Source organism: Budorcas taxicolor, chromosome 19, assembly GCF_023091745.1.
Source record: "Budorcas taxicolor isolate Tak-1 chromosome 19, Takin1.1, whole genome shotgun sequence".
Lineage (NCBI taxonomy): Eukaryota > Metazoa > Chordata > Mammalia > Artiodactyla > Bovidae > Budorcas > Budorcas taxicolor.
In genome coordinates, this window is record NC_068928.1 from 36433661 (window position 1) to 36448650 (window position 14990).

General features: G+C 51.6%; 1 long non-coding RNA gene and 1 other non-coding gene across 2 annotated transcripts; one reads left to right on the forward strand and one right to left on the reverse strand.

Moving 5' to 3' along the window:
* Positions 1-330: 330 nt before the first annotated feature.
* LOC128064384 (uncharacterized) lies at positions 331-1545 on the reverse strand. Its single transcript, XR_008200992.1, has 3 exons — positions 1444-1545; positions 634-658; positions 331-407 (listed from the first exon to the last, which is right to left on the reverse strand). It is a non-coding gene; the product is annotated as an uncharacterized LOC128064384 (long non-coding RNA).
* A 10672-nt stretch (positions 1546-12217) lies between these two features.
* Positions 12218-12324, forward strand: LOC128065696 (U6 spliceosomal RNA). Its single transcript, XR_008201080.1, has one exon. It is a non-coding gene; the product is annotated as a U6 spliceosomal RNA (small nuclear RNA).
* Positions 12325-14990: the final 2666 nt, after the last annotated feature.

The following is a 14990-nucleotide window of genomic DNA, read 5'->3' on the forward strand; positions in this document are numbered from 1 at the left end:
CCATCACCTTCCCACTGGCCCTCTATGGTCCTGTCTGAGCCAGGGACTCGCTGGCTGGAACATCTGGAATAACTGACGCGATGTTTTACTCACTCATCTCCACCCACTGAGTGTGTGTTGGGAGGGCGGCAGGTGCGACAGATGGGGTGCTGGCTGTGCAGGTTGGTAAACCGCCTTGAAACGCAGGGTTTTCTGCTTCCTGGGTTGAGAGTCCCCAGATGTCTACGGTGAGAGAAGCTTCCTCAGATACCTGGGAGGCCCACCCAGAAGCTGAGGCCTGGGGCCGTCCCCCCGCCCCTGCCAGTGCTCACCTCCACCCCTCTCAGGAGCGTGTCCTCCTGGCTGTCACCCAGCTCTGCCACGGCTTGTCTCCTCCCTAGTTCTGCGACCTCCCTGGTTCCTGTGGTCTGCAGGGCAAAAAATGCTGGGAAAGATGTTATTAACTCAACTGAATTAGTTCTAATCAAAATGGGAACATGGATATATACGGGTGGTAGATTAGATAAAATATTGAATTCATGCTAAATTATGAAATTGATAACCATACTGTGGTTAAGGAAGAGAATGTCCTTATTCTTAGGAAACACAGGCTGAAATTATTTAGGGATAAAGGCCACGATATGTGTAACTTACCCTCAAATTGTTCGGGGAAAAATATCTACATTGAGAGAGAAAGAAAAAGCAAATGGGATTAAATATTAACAATGGTTGAAATTTTTTCCAATGACAGAGCTAAAAAGAACATCTCCCCCATTTCTAACTCTTCCTTATCTCTGCACTCCTCCCAGAAAGCCCTGGGATGGGGGATCCTGTGTCTCGTTCACTCATTCATACATTAGGGCCCAGTCCACAGAAGACACTCAGAAATAAGTATGGTTGACACACTAGAGGCATTCCTGTCTTTCCATCTTTGCATTTGTCCCCTCACTCACTGACTTATGAGTAAACACTCCGCATCACTCAGCACACGTCCTCTTGGTTTCCCTAGAGGTATATGGAAGCTTGTCACTCAGTCGTGTCCAACTCTTTGCAACCCCATGGGCTGTAGCCTGCCAGGCTCCGCTGCATGTATGGGAGACCTGGAGACAAATATCCAGAGCCCATTCTGGGGGGTCTTTGTGGTTCTGTGTGGGTCTCAGGCCTCTACCTCAATGCCCTCAACCTGGACATTGATCTTGAGGTTGTCCTCATCCTCCAGGCCTCTCTGGGGATGGGGAGTTTTTAGAGGTGGGGCCCTGCCCACGGGCCTTTGGCACCTCCTCCCTCCCTTCCTCTTCAACCTGCTGCCCTTGGAGGGCATGCGTGCTCCCAAATCCCAGGCAATGGCTATGGTCCTGGTGGGTGCCGTGCAGCTGTGGGCCATGCGTCTGGCCCAAGAGGGACCTCCCTCCTCTTTCCCACTTTCTGACCCCTCCTAGTCACCCCTGGGCCTGGCCCGCATACCTGCCATCTCTGGGCTCCTGATGTGACATCACAGGGCTCCCCCCAAGCACACACCCCACAGCAGCAGTGACTCCCAGCGCCATCTCACCATCTCTTCTCTGGAACATCAAAGGCCCAGGCAGCAGCGTCCCCCTCCTCCCGGCCCTGGGGGTAATCAGAACCCGTGCATGTAAATGCTGGGCCTTTCAAATAAATAAATAAATACCGGAGCACGCTGGGCCTCCCACCCCTTGCTGTTGCCTGGCGCCCTGGGCTGGGACCTAGGCACAGAGCCAGCCCCTGACAAGGTCTCAGGGACCGCCTGGAGCCAGAGGTGTGTGTGAAGAGTTTCGCGTGGGCTGAGGCCTGGCTTATCCTCAGCAGCATCAAAAAGACTGCGTGTTGTGGGGGCCCGGGAAGCTGTGAGAGGAGGGAGGGTCCCTCCGCTGGTGCCCTCCATCTGTCACAACCCCACCCATTCTACCTCATGCACAAGCCACCCTTCCTTCAACATCTTTGACTCCAGAGCCAGCCTGCCTCTTCCTGTTCGATTGCATCCCTCAACAGGGGGAAGAAGAAAATCAGATAGGTGTTATGGGAAAGGAACCCTTAATGGGCCAGGGCCCTGCAGATTCCCATGGCAGAGGGTGGAGGGTGGGCTTCATCGAGCAGCTGAGGCCAGGAGGAGGAGGAGAACGAGGAGAAGAACGAGGATGAGGCAGCCAACACGGCGCTAAATGCTGAAAGAAGAGGGAGCCCCTGTGCCCCAGGCCAGGGAAGCGCTGTCCCATCTCCGGTGGCCAGGGAACATGCCAGGAGGGAGGCATGGGTTCAGGGCTCTCGGTCCTGGCATGTCAGCTGTGTGACCTCCGGCTGGTCACTTAGCGTCTCTGGGTCTCAATTTTATCACCTGTAAAATGGCCTCTCCCACAGGAGCAGAAAGGATCATTGAAGATGACCCCAAGGAGGTGCTCTATAAACTGTAAAGAGCAGTGCCCCCACTAGGCTTGTAGCCATTCCTAAGAGGGGGACACTTTGAAGGGTGGGGGAGTCCCTGTGTGTCTTCAACTCTCCCACAGGGCCTGGCAGAGAGTAGGTACCAAAAACATGTCTGAATGATTGAATTTTTACAAAATGAATGAATAAATTACAAACTTGACTTCCTCAATGTCTTTAAGTTTTTGCCATGTTCTCATCTTTTTGGCTCAGGTCTCCTTGAAGAAAGCAAAGAACCCTCACCCCAGATAAAAGTCTACGCATATTTGAACACAATCTTCAGGATTCACACCCAAGGACCCAGCTTCAGTGGGGTGTGTGTGTGCTGTTAATAGTGACTTGAGAAGCATGTTCTTCTTGAAGGAGCTTTATGTGAGTGTTATTTTTCTCTCTTACAGATAAAGTAACTGAGGCCCAGAGACACAGAGAGACTTGCAGGGAACAACAGCGAAGATGTACTGAAGCCAGGATTTGTTCAGCATCTCTGCCTCCAAATGGCTTCAAGGCCTGGGCTTTTACCAGGTTTTGCTCCCTAGAGGTTAGGCTTCTGTCTCAGGCTTTTGAACCCCTAGTTGGAGCTACATTACACAATGCAACATGTTTCTGGAGGAGGTGGCGAGTGGGTGGCCCATGGGCTGGGGCAGACAGAGGCCAGCTGATGAGTAAAGAGGGCAAATTAGAACATGAGGCCCAGAGAGAACATTCTGTTGAGCTCTGACACCACACCTGGGACAGGAGGCCGAGGGCAGGCCACCGGGGTGGGGCAGTTTGGGAAGGGAGAGGAGCACTCCCCTCTCCCTCTGAGAATGGAAACTCTGAGAATGGAACAGGATGCCCTCTCTGGGAGAGCTCCCCCAGGTGGGGTGGGCACAGTTAGACACCCTGGAGTGAGTCGGAAAAGGCAGGTGGAGGGAGCTTGCAAATACCAGCCACTAGTCACACAGCAACTGGGTGTGTATGAGGTGCTCACTACATGCCCAGCACTGTGCTAAACAATATAAGTGCTCTGTCTTGCTTAGTCCTCCCAAGTCTCTGAAGTAAGAACAAATTATCACAGCCTCCCTTTACAGATATAGAAAATAAGCTCCTTGTCCAAAGAAAGTGGTAACGTAGAGGAGGTATGCAATAAATATTTGTCAAACAGATGGATAGTGAGGTGAATGGATGGGCAGATGGTAGATGGGTAAATGGGAGGGGTGGGGGATGGATGGATGAATAAACCTAGTAAACATGCCTGATCCCCAAATTTATCTCTTAACTTCTCCTTAATCCTGGGAGGCAGTAAGGAAGAGAAGATTGCTAGAGCCTTACAGGGGCTCCGAAGGAGAGGCACCCTGGCTGCTTTCCCCTGTTTCACTCTGAATGAAATCCAGAGTCATTGCCATGAGGCTCTGTGGGATGCAATTTCAGCCTCATCTCCTACCATCCTCCCCTCCACTCATCCGCTCCAGCCACAGTGGGCTCCTTGCTATTCTCTCAACACAACACGCCAAGCTCTCCCCATCTCACTGCCTTTGCACTGACTGTTCCCTCTGCCCAGGATACCTTCCATCAGCTGTCCACCCAGCTCTCTGCTCAGACGTCACATCCTCAGGGAGGGCCTGCTATTCCAGATCTAAACTATCATCTGGTCGCTCCCTATTGCCTTATCCATTTTAATTCTTCTCCTAAATAGGAGAGTTCTCCTAACCAACTAGCATCTTATCTGTTTGTGTCTGTCCCCCTCACCCCCAGGCAGGCACATGAACTCAGTGAAAATAAAGGCTTTGTTTTGTTTACAGCTGTACACGAAGCACCTAAAACGATAACTTGTACTGTCAAGGTCGATAAATATTTGCTGAGTTCATTCTCTAAGTCTGTGAATCTTTCTGTTTCGTGAGTTCATCTGTAATATTTCTTTTAGATTCCACATATAAGGGGTGTCACGTGATATTTCTTTTCTGTCTGACTTCCCTCAGTATAATGAACTTATGGTTCCTGATGGGGAAGGTTGTGGAGAAGGGATGGTCAGGGAGTTTGGGATGGACGTGTGCACATTGCTATATTTTAAATGGATAGCCAACAAGGACGTAGGGTGTAGCACATGGAACTCTGCTCAATGTTATGTGGCAGCCTGGATGGGAGGGGAGTTCGGAGGAGAATGGATACATGTATATGTATGGCTGAGTTCCTTTGCTGTCCACCTGAAATTTTAACAACATTGTTAATCTGCTATACCAATACAAAATTAAAAGTTTAAAAGCAAATAAACAACCATGTCATTCCTGACAAGAAAGATAGGCCCTGCTCACAGGCACTGCTGGGCTTAAACATGTGTTAAATTCATGTGGGAAATTGTCCCTCCTCCAAAAAGCCCTCTTGAATTTACAATTTTTTCAGCAAAAGAACCCCCAAATCCCCAGTGCTGAGCTCTCCTTGCTATTTCCGATGGGACACAGTGTCTCCTTCCTGTCCTCTACTCCCCAGCCTGTGATCTTTCCAGTGAGAGGAAGGGGGAGAGGGCTGGGCTCCGGGGTGCCCTCCTGGCCAGCCTACAGCAAGCAATCGTGCCCCAGCCAGGAGGCGGGAGGCGGTGCCCCGGGCTTAAGGCATGAATGGGGCGGGAGGCGGATGAAAGACAGCCAGCGCTCCTGGCCTAACGTACAAAGAGGCCAGAGCAGGTGCAAGGGAGGCCTGGGGCCCGCTGAGAGGAGAAACTGGATCTGGATCTGCAGATCAGTTTCACTCACAGCACTGCAGGTTTCCATTAGCTTTCTGTGGCTGTCACTCATGCTTCAGGGACAAAGCTATGGCTGGAGGTTAAGGAGAGCCAGAAGCCTGGGGATGGGGGATCTTTTCTCCCCGGGGCAGTCATGTCTCCACTTCCCAGGAGGCAGCTGCGCAAGGAGACCGTGGGAGCCTAGGGAAGATGGGCCAACACCGGCATTTTATAGATGCGACCAAAGAGACCTCCAGATGCAATGACTCACCCAGGTCACACAGCTACTAACAGAGCTGGGACCAGAATCCAGGAGTCCCCACAATGGGGTCCGCTCTTGGGAACTGATTTTTATATACAACCTGTTCTGTCTCCTGGGGGCCTAAATGCGTGTGACTAGGGCTGGGAAGTCTCTACAGGGCAGCTAAGTTTGCCCTGGGTCTGGATGGCACATGGAGAAGGCAGGCCCAGGGAAAGGACCCAGACAGGGCTGCCACAGGCAGACAAGTTGGGCAGGCAGGGATGGGTCTCCCTGAGCAGAAGCCCAGCTCCAAAGAGATCAGGTAGAGGGGACACCTTGCTCCCACAGAGCTGCCCAAAGCCATCCTAACTCCACCCCTGCAACAGCTGCACTGCCCTGGGCTATGGAGGAGCCTGTGAAGGGGGCAGGGAAAGGTCTGTGTTTTGGGTGGGGGCAGGGTGGGAGGGGAAGGAAGAGGAGGACAAAGCCAGCCTGTGTGGCACCTGGGACATTCCCAGTCTCTGTCCTGTCCCTCCCTGATTCTGCCTGGACAGGGTGGGAACAATGCCCCCATTGATGCCCATACCCCCAGGGATAACATCTCTGTGTCCCCTGGGACAGGCGCCAAGCAGGTGAGCCTGGTGGGGGTTGGGAGCCTGCTCTACAGCATGAGAGGCAGGACCCTGGGGATGGAGCAAGAGGTCCAGGGGGCAGAGGTTTCCCTTGGAGACCAGAGCACGGAGATAGTGGTGGCCACAGCAGAAGGGACTGGGGTCAGACTTCTGGGTAGGGCAGGAAACTCATTTCCCAGATGGGATGGAGCCCTTCTCTGCTCTGAGAGGGAGCACGGGAGTAACAAGGACCCAACCCCTGATCACAGGAGCTGCTGGTGTGGGAAGAAGAGCCCAAGAGATGAGGACTAACCCTTTCCTTTAGTAGAGAAGCAACAGAGGAAGCAGGTGGAGGACTAAGGGTGACACAGACCTTGGTTTTATCCAAAAAGTACAAGTCTGACATGGCTTTCCGGGGCCAGAAACAGAAATGACTCATTACCTACTTGGGGCATCTACTGGATTTCCAATCAACAAGACCTCAAATAAAATAAGAAGCTACATTTGCTATAATTTTAAGAAGAAATTCAGCTGGAGAAGGTGTGAAGAAAAGGGAGCCTCTTACACTGTCGGTAGGAAGGTAAATTGGAAATCAGTATGGAGGTTCCTTAAAAAGCTAAAAATAGAGTTACCATACAACTCAGCAATCCCACTCCTGGGCATACATCTGGAAAAGACAAAAACTAATTTGAAAAGATAGATACATCTCAATATTCACAGAAGCACTATTTAGAATAGCCAGGACATGAAAGCAAACTGAATGTCCATCAACAGAAGAATGGATAAAGATGTCACATTTCTATACAGTGGAATATTATTCCTCCTGCCCTCAGTCTTTCCCAGCATCAGGGTCTTTTCCAATGAGTCAGCTCTTCACATCAGGTGGCCAAAGTATTGGAGCTTCAGCTTCAGCACCAGTCCTTCCAATGAACATTCAAGGTAGATTTCCCTAAAGACTGACTGGCTCGATCTCCTTGCTGTCCAAGGGACTCCCAAGAGGCTTCTCCAGCATCACGGTTCGAAAGCACCAATTTTTGACACTCAGTCTTCTTTATAGTCCAACTCTCATATCCATACATGACTACTGGAAAAACCAAAGCTTTGACTATATGAACCTATACTATATAGCAGAGGGAATTTATGGAAAAGAATCAGAAAACCTAAAATGGAAAAGAATCAGAAAAATACATTGTGTACATATTATATATATGCATACATTATATATACATATTATATATATTATATGTATATGTATATATCTGAGTCACATTGCTGTATATGTGAAACTAATACAACATTGTAACCAACTATATTTCAATAAAAAAGAAGAGGAAAAAGAAGAAGAAATTCAATACTGTAGACTTCATCACTCTTTGGAGCACCCACCTGAACGGAACTGTCCAGGGCTAGGTCAAAGGACTCCTGCTGGGGCACAAGGGGAAACGAGTATCCTGGAGCCTGCTCAGGCTGGGTGACCCAGCAGGAGAGTCACCTTCTCTGGGCTCAGTAACTCAGCTCTGAAGAGGGGCCAGAAGCCAGAGCAGCCTGACGTCAGTGGGCTGGTCAGCCTCTGCCTCCCCCACAGGAGTGCCCTGCCCCACAGTCAGGAGCCCTGGCCTGGAACATGCCTGGCACGTGCTAGCCTTGGGAGCTCATGAAGTGTCTGGTGAGTTAATTTTGAACAGAGTGTGGGTGAAAGTTTTTTAAATTAGAGGTTGTATCAACATGATTAATAATCCAGTGTGAAGGAGGACTCAGGTCATGCTCTCAAGAAGCCTATGTTCATTGAGCACAAAGATGATAAGACAGTGGTTCAGGGAAGAGTGGAGCTTCCCAGGTGAGGGCCCCAGGGACGACATTAAGGACAGGGAGGCACTGAGATGCCCTCGAAGGATGGGAATTGTTCTAACAAGCAGGGATGGGGCGATGGGAGGTCCTCAAAACAGAAGGGTGAAGAGCCAGTCACTCACTGACTCATTCAAACTGCTGGCTGACATTTCTTGAGCTCCCGCTGGGCACTGGGGGAACAGACCTGACAAGGTGTGTCCCTGCCCTCAAGGAAACCACCACAGCAATTCCATCACTGCTTCAGTGGGGGCGCCAGCCGGTCTTCATCAAGGAGGCATTTTCTCAGCCTAGTCTGGGGGTGACTTGGTTAGCAAGGGGAGTACATGCCATGTGTATAAGTGGGGGAGCACATGTCATGTGAAAAAGTGGGAGAGTCTGGGGCCCACTGGCAGAGGATTATTTTTCTGTAGGTAACGGGAGCCATGGAAGGCTCTTGAGCAAGGGAGTCCACATTTTCAGCAAGGTCCTTTGGAAATAGCCCTGGCTGTCACAAAGAGGCCAAGCTAGACATAGAGAAGGGAGGGGAGGGACATAAAAGTCCACCTGGGGTATGGTGGGGCCAGGCTGAACAGGGAGGAGGGGCGGGTTGGAAGTGGCAGGGAAGGAGACAGGAAAAGTGGGTAAAGCAACTGGCTTGAGGGAAAAAGACATGAGCTCCAGGCTATCATCTTGCCTGGAGAATCCCAGGGATAAGGGAGCCTGGTGGGCTGCCGTCTATGGGGCTGCACAGAGTCGAACATGACTGAAGCGACTTAGCAGCAGCAGCAGCAGCAGCGAGGCTATCAGAGGACAGAAGTGAGGTGGAGGGCTTCACAAGCTTTCAAGCAGGAAGGATATCTTGGAGGCTTAAGGGAGCCCCCATCCTGTGCCAAACTCCTTCCTGCAATAGCTGCTCAGAGAACTTCAGTGAAGGGACACTCCCTCCCCATCATTAGCCTGTCCTATGGTAGAACAACTCCAGCAGCTATGGAAAAGGGCTCCTGGAGTCCTGTTTAAATAGAAAGTAGGTCAATGGATGGATAGATGGATGAATGGATGCAAGAACACACAAGGACTGAGGCAGAGGGTGAAAAGAGCACATCTTGATATCCCCCATGCCAACCCTCGTGGCTCCAGTCCTGATCTTCCTGATCTTTCCTGCCCTCTCCTGCAGGAAGCCTGCCCTTACTTCCTACCCAGGCAGCTTTCCTCTCCATCTCCCTGGTTCCCCTAGCGCAGACTCGTTGGGTCATATGTCACTCCAGGGCTGTAGTCTGGGAGCTGCAGGGGCAGGGACAGAACTGAGGTTCATGTCCTCTGGCGTCCACATAGAACCCGTCTCCAGGGGACCTCAGGATAGGAATGGTGGCAGGGAAACTTGGTCCCCACCACAGGCGTCAGTGCACATTGCAGGCAGCCTGCCTGGGAGACTTCCTCCTGTCCTCAGTCTTAAAGCCCCTCCTCTGGGGGGCGGGTCACCTGCTTCAAGCAGGTTCCAGTTGGGATCTCAGGTAGAGGCGTCTGCCATCACACTTTACACAGCTGTAAAAGGGGCTAATGACCCCTTCCGCCGGCCCCCAGCTGACAGGAGGGGCAGAGGAATGCTGGCAGGGCTCAGCAGGTTCCACATGAAAGTGCACAGAAACCTGGGAGGAATTTTTATCCTCCTGGGGAGGTGGGGGGAAGGGCGGAATGTCACCTGGAAACCATCCACCCTTTCCTCCCCTCTCAGGAATTCTCAGCCTTGAAAAATTAGGAAATCTAGACTCCCCCCCAACTAAAAACCAACCATATCCTTTTTATAGACAGCCCCACATTTGACGGCCCCTCTTTTAAAATAGTCCTCTCTTGAGGACACTTACCCGTGTGCTAAGCAGTGTTGCAAACTCTCCCCAATGCAATCCTGATTAGCCCTATGAACCTGGTATTCTGATTTCCTCATTTTACAGACGCCAACACTGAAGCACAGAGAAGTTAAGTAATTTCCCCAAGGTCCCACAGCAAGCAAGTAACAGGATGTGAGCCTGCACCCTTATCCACTTTCCAAAAGGAATAATTTCTTTCTGATCCTGGAGGGAGCTGGAACCCCAGCCAACAACAAGGGTGAACAGAGAGGAAGCTGGATTCACAACTTGTCTGATTTCCTCCTGCAGCCCCGCACCCTGGGCTGGGAGAGATGGTCTCATTTCTTAGAGGCAGAGCCCGAGGCCCCTCCTTCTCGGCCAGTTGAGAGGAGGTCAGAAGGCAGACTGCTCTTCCATCCACCTGGACTCCAATTAGGGGAGACAACACATACCCAGCAAAGAGAGTCATAGGGGCCTAAGAGAGGATCCTGGATACAAATCTTCCCTCCATTGCTCACTGCTTCACCTTCCTGAGCCCTAGTTTCCTCATCTGTGAAAGGGAGAAGGTAACAGGACCTATTTCATTGGACAGTTATAAGGATTAGCATGTCATCTGCTCAAATGTTTAGCCCCGTGCCTAAAATGTAGGAGGCCCTAGGTCAAGGTCAGCCAGCAGAAAAGCTGCAATATCCAGAAGAGGGAAGTGGCCTGCACTGGGGGGTGCTTTGTGCCCCGCCTCCCAGGAGGGACCTAGTCACCAACTGCAGTTCCTTCATGGGCAAACCTGTGGACCAGGGGTGGGGGGGTGGGAGTTGGAGGGAGGCAACATGCACCAGCTAGGCACAGACCCCTAGCACTTTGAAGCCAGAGGAGAACCAGACCAACCAGCAGGCAGACTTTTTCCTCTGAGTAAGTGCCTGCACCTGCCAGTGCATCTCCCTCTGAAAAGTGAGGGTGTTCCCGCCGGCCCAGAGGCTGGCACTGGGTGTTGATTTTCTCTCCTTTATCCATCCTTCTCAGATGTCTGCAAAGGCAGCCCTGTCTTCTTAGTGGGGAGGGGAGAGGTCTGTAGGTGCCATACCCTTGGGGAAACAAAGACAGCCTTCTAGGAGAAGAGCAAGCCTTTGCCTCCAGCTCGTTGCTGTTAATCAGCCTTGGGGGAGATCAGCAGAGGCCCTTCCCCTAAGGATTTAGCCTGTGAGTGACTGAAAGTGGCCTCCGGCCTGGAGCAGAGGGCTAAGTAGCTAGGGGAGGGGGCGAGAAACAGGAGGCTTTCTCAGAGGGCCATGTGGCACAGGCTTATCTGCCCCTTGGGGTCTGAGTCTGAGGCCTGGTGGAGGAAGGGAATGCAGCCAGACCTGACTCCCTCCCTCTGTCCTGTCCCTCTGGGTCCCTCCAACCCTCTGTTCTCAAACAAGGTCATATCCCTCCAAGTGCCCACCCTGCTGTCTGGAATGGCCATACCTCCTAAACATCTTGAAAGACACTCTTCCCCTGCTCCCACTCCTCTTCCTTCTCTCGCCCATCCTCCTCCTCTAGGAAGCTTTCCACAGAGGACTGTCGTCTTCTCAGCTCTCCGGCTAAGATCCACCCCTCCCACCTGCTGCTTCCCCAGCAAATATGCTGAGTCATGACTTGATGTTGAATTTGGTGATTGGCTGAGTTCTGGACCCTGTGAGAGCAGGGTTTAGAGTCCCAAAAGCTGCAGTGAAGCAGGTAAATGAGCAGGCTCTGAAGTCGGATAGATCCAGGCTGGGCTGCCTGTCCCAGGGCTCTTGGGACGAGTAAACTTGCCCTCTCTGTGCCTCAATTCTCTCACTGTGGAGCAGTACATGAGATCATGCGTGAAAAGTTTTATAACAGTGCCTGGCGCTATTATTGTGATGGCAATTATTCCAGTCGTAATATCTCAGGACCACATCAGCTCAGGAACAGTGATAGATTTTATTTTCTTGGGCTCCAAAATCACTGCGGACAGTGACTGCAGCCATGAAATTAAAAGATGCTTGCTCCTTGGAAGAAAAGCTATGAAAAACCTAGACAGTGTACTAAAAAGCAGAGACATCACTGCTGGCAAGGTCTGTACAGTCAAAGCTATGGTTTTTCCAGTAGTCATGTACGGGTGTGAGAGCTGGACGATAGATAAAAAAGGCTAAGTGCCGAATAATTGATGCTTTCGAACTGTGATGCTGGAGAAGACTTTGAGAGTCCCTTGGACTGCAAGGAGATCCAACCAGTCAATCCTAAAGGAAATCAGTCCTGAATAGTCATTGGAAGGACAGATGCTGAAGCTGAAGCTCCAATACTTTGGCCACCTGATGCGAAGAACCGACTCATTGGAAAAGACCCTGATGCTGGGAAAGATTGAAGGCAAGAGGTGAAGGGGACAATAGAGGATGAGACGGTTGGATGGTAACACTGACTCAATGGACATGAGTTTGAGCAAGCTCAGGGAGATAGTGAAGGACAGGGAAGCCTGGCGTGCTGTAGTCCATGGGGTCCCACAGAGTCAGATACTATTGAACAACAACAACAGGGATCATAGGACCACAGAGGCTTAGGTCAGGAGGAGGCTTGGGCGCTCACTTCAGCAGCACATATACTAATATAGATACGATACAAAGAAGATTAGCATGGCCCCTGTGCAAGGATTACATGCAAATTTGTAAAGAGTTCCATATTTTTTCATTGAAAAAGACACATATACCCCAATGTTCGTTGCAGCACTCTTTACAATAGCTAGGACATGGAAGCAACCTAGATGTCCATCAACAGATAAATGGATAAAGAAGCTCTGGTACATATATACAATGGAATATTACTCAGCCATAAAAAGGAACACATTTGAGTCAGTTCTAAGGAGATGGATGAACTGAGAGCCTATTATACAGAGTGAAGTAAGTCAGAAAAAAACAAACAAACGAAGTATCATATACTAACGCATAAATATGGAATCTAGAAAGATGGTACTGATGATCCTATTTGCAGGGCAGCAGTGGAGAAGCAGACATAGAGAACAGATTTGTGGACACAGCAGGGGGAGGAGAGGGCAGGACGAATGGAGAGAACAGGATGGAAACATATACACCACCATATATAAAATAGCTAGCTAGTGGGAATTGGCTGTATGACTCAGGGAACTCGAAGGGGAGTTCTGTGACAATCTAGAAGGGTGGAAGGTGGGAGGGAGGTTCAAGAGGGAGGGGACATAGGTATGTGTATTGCTGAGGCATGTTGATGTATGGCAGGAACCAACAAAATATTGTAAAGCACTTATCCTTCAATTAAAAATAAATTAATTTTTAAAAAAAGAAGGAGCCTTGGAGGTCATGTGGGGCAATTCACCTTCTGGGTCCCTTCCCCCAGCCTACCTTTCTGGAAGCATCAGGCCTGCAGTCTGGAGATAGAAGTCTCCTCTGTAATGGTCACACCCGTGGCACCTTCCCACGGGTGCTTTGATGACAGGGGTGACCCAGGTGGATGAGTAAGCCTCTTCCTATCCTGCTCCCTCTCCCAAAAGTTCCATCCCTGGCCCCAAGGAAGTGTTTGAACCAGGAGGATCACCCCCAACTCCATGCTGAGCCTGTCAGCTGGGGCTCAGGGCCTATAGAGGCCTAAGCCTCAGGACCCTCCTGCTCGAAGCTCATGATCTCTAGGACTCTGGGGCTGGGCAGAGTGGGCAAAGATAAAACCCAACACTGACTCTTTCAGACCTAGCCCATGATGGGGCTGCAGGCCAAGACCTATGGGTACCTGGCTCTCTCCTTCCCAATCCTGGCCCAACCTGCAAGAACTGGGCTTGGGAAAAGCTTGTTCACGATCTGAGAGGTAGGCACCATATGCAGAAGACAGTCAGCTCTAAGGAGGTGGAGGCATGGCAATGGGCAGTCTGCAGAGGAATGGGGAGGGAAAGGGGCAGGAGAGATACCCCCAGAGGGCTTCTGATGGAGCCCTCAGCCTGGATGAGGTTGGAGGCCTGTTGGTATCTGGCTGCTAGTGCAGAGTGTGGTGTCCAGGAAGCCTCCAGTCCTGCCCCTGGGAGACATCGTGTCTGGTGGATCCCAGGCTTGGGGTCAGGGACATTTTTTGAGTCTGGCCAGCTCTCCAGACAGGTGTGGCCCAGCCCTAACCAGTCAGGTCACTCTGGGCCATCACCCCCCCAGTGGGCTCCTTTATTCTTTTCCTGTGGCATTCCTGCCCTGTGCCCCAGTGGCACAAGCCTGGGATGTGCCAGGGGGGCCAGTGAGCTAGGTGGGTTGAGCAGCTGCTGGGGCCAGGGGAAAAGGTAAAAGGGGACAGGCGGAGCTGGCAAGCTGCACCCCCCAGTCTGTGCCTCAAAGCCCACTTGTAGATCTCATCCCACTTTCCAGACCCAAGCCCTTGTTTGTAGGCGTTTGAGGGGCTTTGGGCTCTGGAGGAGGCGTTGGGCCCCGAGGGGGTGTCATAGAGGATGGGGAAAGAAGCTCCCCTGGTGGAAACACCTGGTGCAGCCCACCGGCCCTCCTTCTCCACTAGGCCTCACCCTCTTCTCTCCTTCCCTTCCAGGGCTGCTCCTCAACTTCCTCTTCGGGAGCCCTTATAGAGTCCTCCCCGCTCTGGCCAGCCTCAGCTCTCCATCTTGCCCCAAGTGTCAGGTACCTGGAACTGTGGGCTTTGCCCCCATCTCTGGCTGCCCACTAAGAACCTCCAGGAAGTAAACCAGAAACATGCAGCTCTGCCGGGTGTGGAGCAACTGGGTACATCCCTGGGCACCAGACCTGGCAAACAACCTTCCACTGCTGCTGCTGGAAGCGAAGGAAACCACAAGCCAAGCTCCCCGCACCTGGTGCCCAGAGCCCAGGGATGATCCTCTGGGTGCCCAGAGCCGTCAGGAAAAAGAAGAGTGAAGGGCCAAGGGGAGCACACCCCTAGGGGCAACAGGCATTCCTTCTCAACCATTGGACTCGGCCAGCCTCTGCCACCAATCTGCCATCCCGGGAGACATGCCATCCACCAACAGAGCAAACGGCCACTCACCCCAAGTCACTTCTTCAACTGCAGCCCACAGGCAAGACAAGTTCATCTTATAGAGAGCCTCCTCCTTCCTGGCTCTTGCCTCTCCTTCCCCTGATCTTATCCCCAGGAGCAGAGACACCCTCTCCTTTTTGCAGTACTGCTCCCTTCACTCCTTCCTAGCCCTGCTTGCTCCACATTCCCCTCCTCCAAGAAGTCTACCATGGTTTCTCCCCTGCTCCAAGCTGTTGGCTACGTAATTCCTCCCAGCACAAGTATCCCTGTGTACAAACGCTAGCTCACATGGAAGAGAGGGGTGGCGGGGAGTTATTCTTGGTATTTATTATTGCTCAGGGGCT